This window comes from Melanerpes formicivorus, unplaced genomic scaffold (assembly GCF_026170545.1).
Source record: "Melanerpes formicivorus ecotype bairdi unplaced genomic scaffold, bMelFor1.0.p_v2 SCAF_10, whole genome shotgun sequence".
Taxonomy (NCBI): domain Eukaryota; kingdom Metazoa; phylum Chordata; class Aves; order Piciformes; family Picidae; genus Melanerpes; species Melanerpes formicivorus.
The window spans coordinates 2,656,672-2,661,857 of NW_027142362.1; the positions used below are offsets into that span (position 1 = coordinate 2,656,672).

At 42.2% G+C, this 5,186-nt stretch overlaps 1 long non-coding RNA gene across 1 annotated transcript; it reads right to left on the reverse strand.

Moving 5' to 3' along the window:
• Positions 1-1,562: 1,562 nt before the first annotated feature.
• LOC137444041 (uncharacterized) lies at positions 1,563-3,355 on the reverse strand. Its single transcript, XR_010988052.1, has 3 exons — positions 3,320-3,355; positions 1,901-1,986; positions 1,563-1,771 (listed from the first exon to the last, which is right to left on the reverse strand). It is a non-coding gene; the product is annotated as an uncharacterized lncRNA (long non-coding RNA).
• Between the last annotated feature and the right edge of the window lie 1,831 nt (positions 3,356-5,186).

Sequence of the window (5,186 nt, forward strand, 5' to 3'; positions counted from 1 at the left end):
GAGGACAAGTAAGGCAAAGTTAAGCATTTGAGCAAGGAGAGCAGCCTCTTGAGTGTTTACAGGCAATGGCTGGTCCAGAGCTTTTTTGTAAACTCTTCTCCTTCTAGGCATAGATCTGAACTATGATCTCCTGGCTAACAGGTCTTAACATTAGAGGCCACCTTTGCCAGTCCTCATTTCCCAAAACCTTAGAGATTTGCTGAAGCTCTTGTGCTCTGCATTTGAAAGAGCTGATCTAAAACACTGTGGTCATTTATCACTGGGTTGTGTTTTTGCCATGCTTTAAAAATTTGTGCAATATATATCAGGTGTCTATGGATTTTTGGCACAGCATTGGGTCATCTAAGTGATTCAGCATTGTTTAGACACACAGGGTCAAGAGCAGTCAATATTGGTCCTATAAATTATTGTCTAGGCTATCATAAATTGTCCCCTAATTTGTGGCTTGTGGAAAGAAAAAAATAGTTATCAGAACTCAAATCTCTTTGCCTTCTGTTTTTGTTTTAGTGAAAAAGGGCTCTGCTTCCCAGCAGTCTGCTGGGACATTTTCATCTATTGTCCACACTGGGCCAAAGCACTATGGACTAGAGTGACTTCTGAGGTTGAGATTCTATAGGGAAATGCAAAACAAAATCCCCAGGCAGAATTTCAGACAAACAGTCATTTTATTTACTTATATTCATCCATTCTGGGAAAAAAAAAATAAATGGGGAGGAAGGGGAGGAGGGAATAGCTTGCTTAATCCCAGTACTAACACAATATTGATTCACATTCATGTTCAGTATTTATTGACGTGCATTGCATACAATGGAGGCTATCAATTAGGCTACTCCGTTCAAGGGAAGGGGCAATCGCATTAGAAAACAAATGAATCTCCTAGTTTATATAGTCCTAATTTTATGTAATGTAAACCTTTCAAACCCTGGGCACATGAGTGAAAATGCATGGCATGATGAAGAAAAAGCAAGAACCAGATGGATTTACTCCCCAGCTAATTGCTATGGGTGACTGTCCACAGAGTCACATCATCACTTCCTGAAAATCTGTAATGAAATCAAACTTCTCATACTACAGCTTGAATTTGTTGTGTGTTTTGTTAACCAACATTAAATACATTTGTACAATAGCTTCACACCAGGTTCTGTTTGGCGAGTGGGCTGGCTACATGGAATTTTAGAGGTGTTCAGCCTCACTCTGTTCCTTCTGTACAGTTAGCAGGGGTTCAACACATGGAGCCCCTATTAAAGATCAATGTCAAGGAGAGCATAATAGCATATGGGCAGGATTCAGGAGACCAAGCTGTTGCGTGCAGAAATCAAATAGAAAACACTTCTCCTTTTTTGCCCCTCGGAGGGTTTATTGCATGGTCACAGCTGGATTTACACTGTATTTAATAAAACATTAGTAGCCACCAGGGATTTAAATATGTAACGTAATTCTTTTTCAGTAAAATAATTCCATAAATCCAAATATGAAGCTTCCCCCCCCCCTTATTTTTTTGCAAGTGCTATATGCCTTTAATTAAATTAAACACATACATATATATGGCTTCCCCCCCCCAACATGGAATGTAATGGAAGCAAAATTCATCTGTAAAGTTGATTTTGGATGCATATTCACATTTTTTGAAGCTGAAGTAGATCTGGTGGCTAATAAGTTTTGGGAAGAAACAGGGGTGCTGGCTTCCTTGGCTGAGCTGCTTTTGAGACAGGCCTGTGGTAAAGTGAGGGTCAGCACTACTTTACAAAGGCAGGTGAAAGGAGGTCTAATTCTGCATGGAGGAAAAAAAAAGGGCAGAATTAGTCTAATTTTCATCTAGCTCTGTGATCCTTGGTGCCATCATGACTGCTCAGGAAATTAAATCAGGGCAGCCACAATGCTTTGGCCAGGCAGCCTTTACCTTGTGCAGTAACCAAGAGGACCTGGCCACATCGTCCGTGTGTTCCTGTGTAACACATTGTCAACCTTCAAGAGGTTTTTAGCAACCTGATGATAGTGGGGAAAAAAGAACAGGTTTGTCTCTATTTTATTTAGTAAGTGTAAGGCATCTTGAGTGTTTCTGGTGAAAGACATTGTTAGTCATACCACAGAATCATGGAATGGCTTAGGTTGGAAGGGACCTTAGAGATCATTTACTCCAAACTTACCACCAAGGGCAGTGACTCCTCTTGACTAGATTCAGTTACTCAAGGCCTCATCCAGCCTGGCCTCAGCCATCCCCAGGGTGGTCACCCACCACCTCCCTGGGCAACCTATTCCAGAGTCTCACTGCCCTCATACTAAAGAGCTTCTTCCTAAGATGCAGCCTAACTCTGCTCTCCCCTCAGCTTCAAACCATTCCTTATGAAAAGTCCCTCTCCAGCCTTCCTGTAAGTACATTGAGGTTTGCACTGGCTACAGGTGATTCTCTTGGAGGCAGGGTGCTAATCATCATGAAGAAAGATACAAAGGGAAAAGAAAGACTGTGCAGGCAAATAAAGACATAAAATAAAGCTCACTGAGATATCTTGAGGGTCTCTTCCAACCTGGTTTATTCTATGTATGTATCTTGAAAGCTCTCACTGCAGAAACAGGAAGAATAAGTAGTGACAAACAGCTCTGTTTTTTGGGGTTTTTTTTGGTCTTCTCTTTATTTTCATTGAAAGTAACAAGATTCAAAGTGAGTGTTCCCAAATACACACACTCTTGGCTATTAGGATTGGGAGCCATTTTCTGAACAGAATGAAGTTTCTGTTTTCTAACAGTTAACTGTGGCTGTCTGTGATCAGGTCCCCTCTCAGGGGAACAAAAAAACCCCACCAAAATACCATGAATGTTTTGTTGTTTCTACACTGGACATTTTTCTAAGAGCAATTAAACACAATTCTGACCTAAAAGCAGTAGTTCCGTTTTCTTTGTATCACACCCTTGTAAAGATTTAAATTAAGATCATTCATAATGATTTGTAAATTAAGTTCATTTGGCCTTGCTTCCCCCTCTCAGCTTCCCAAAGCACCTCCTGCTCTCTCTACACCATCCTGCACCCTGCCTAAACAGCTTCTGCTCCACCACCACCAGTTTTGCACCCATCCCAAAGCCAGGGGCAAGACCCTCAACCAGCCAAACTACCATACAAAGGAGCTCAGCCCCAGTAAGGAATCCTACAATCATAGAATTGAGAAGGTTGGAAAAGACCTCAGAAATCATCAAGTCCCAGCCAGCACCCGTGGATAATATTGGAGTAGTCATCAATTCTGGCCCTAACAACCGGGGGGCCACCAGGCCCCCCGGCCTTTGTTGTCACCACCACCATCACCCAGTGTGCACCATCAGCACTCACCAGAGATGAGAGGAGGATCCTCAGCCCAGATGGGCTCAGCTTAGGGCTGCTGCCCTTCCTGGTGTGGAATAAATAGGGGAGTGAGTGGGGAGGGCAAAGTGGCCACACCTGGGGTAGGAGGAGACTCCAAGTGAGACCAGGTGCTCTGGGATTTGAGGGCAAAAGGGGTAATGGGGCAGGTGAGAGACTTTAAGGGTGTCAGGTAATGGTAGGACTAGGGGAAATGGAAAAGAAAATAGAAATGGGTAGATTCAGATTGGATGTTAGGGAGAAGTTCTTCATGGTGAAGGTGGTGAGGCACTGGTGCAGGTTGCCCAGGGAAGTAGTGGAAGCCTCATCCCTGGGAGTTTTTAAGGCCAGGCTGGATGTGGCTCTGGGCATCCTGCTGTAGTGTGAGATGTCCCTGCCCATGGCAGGGGGATTGGAAGTAGATGATCCTCGAGGTCCACTACAACTCCAACAATTCTATGGTCCTAAAACAATTTTGCAGTTCAGGCTGGATGTTGGGAGGAAATTCTTCCCAGAAGGAGAGATTGGCAATTGGAATGGGCTGCTCAGTGAGGTGGGGGAGTCACCATCCCTGGAATTGTTCAGAATAAGACTGGTTGAGGCACTCGGTGCCTTGGTTTGGTTGACTGGATGATGTTGGGTGATGGGTTGGACTTGATGATCTTGAGGGTCTTTTCCAACCTGGTTTATTCTCTGTGATAACTGCACCAGGAGGGGAGGATGACTCCAATTGGAATTTGACTAGATCCATAAAGTTTTTGCTGTCTCAAGAAAAAAAAAGAGATTAGATGAAAATTATGTGTGTAATTCAAATTGTAAACCTTCCAACACTAAGCAGAAAGCTTTGTGCCTCTTGAGCAGAACCAATGTTTTCACTTTGTTGAGCTTTTGCTCCACTTTGTTCTCTTTACATCCCTTAATTCCTTCAGTTCCTCATTTTCCCATTGTCTCTGAAAACCAAACCAAAACAAAAGGGCAAAATAAAGTATTAAAGGTATGACAAGTGTTTCAATGTACAGTTTGAAATTATTCCCTTTGTTCACTTTTAATGTTTCTCATTAAGCAAGTGTGAAGCTTTTAGAAAGCAAAAAACATTGAGATATTTGTGACTAGAGGCCAATTGCAATTTTCAGTGCAAAGCCCTGAGCAGATTCCCTTTCTTTTTGGTCTCGAATGGATGCAATGCCTTATATTGGATGAGGCAGGTGACCTATTTGCATTTATGTTTTCTGTTTCTACCAGCTGCAGCTGGAGATGGAAAAACCTCGCTTGAGATGTTCAAGACACCAGTCCTGAAGAACTTTCTAACACTGGGCTATGAATCAAGTTTGCATTCTAACCCCGGATTCATATTGCTGTCCAAGTGGGCTGAAAGGAATTGGCCACAAACGTGGGTCAGAAGCAGGTTTCACTGTTGCTGCATTTTGATTTATTATTTTGTTTTCTTTTGTCCTAGTGACTCCAAAAGAAGACAAGAGCTGCTAAAAAGTCAGGATTTTCTTCTAGCTGCCAGTAAACACTTATCAAATCTTTCTTTGGGGTCAGTGATTTTTCATATGTCTTAGTACACAATGGAATTATTTAATTACTTTTGCTAGCAAGTTTTCAGACAAGTATATCCCTATCATACTGCATATCCTCAAATAAGATTATTTACAATCCAATCTAAGGAGTGCTGACTGGTGTCATTGGAAGCTAAGGCTGCATCAGCATTTAAATTTCTACTTTTCTGGGCAAAAACCCAACTGGCTGATTCAATTAAACTCTTTATGTTATATATTATCCAGAAGTTCACAGTCTGAAGTGATTCTCAGAGTCTGAAGCCATGCCTTTATGATTGCAATTTGGTAGCAAGACA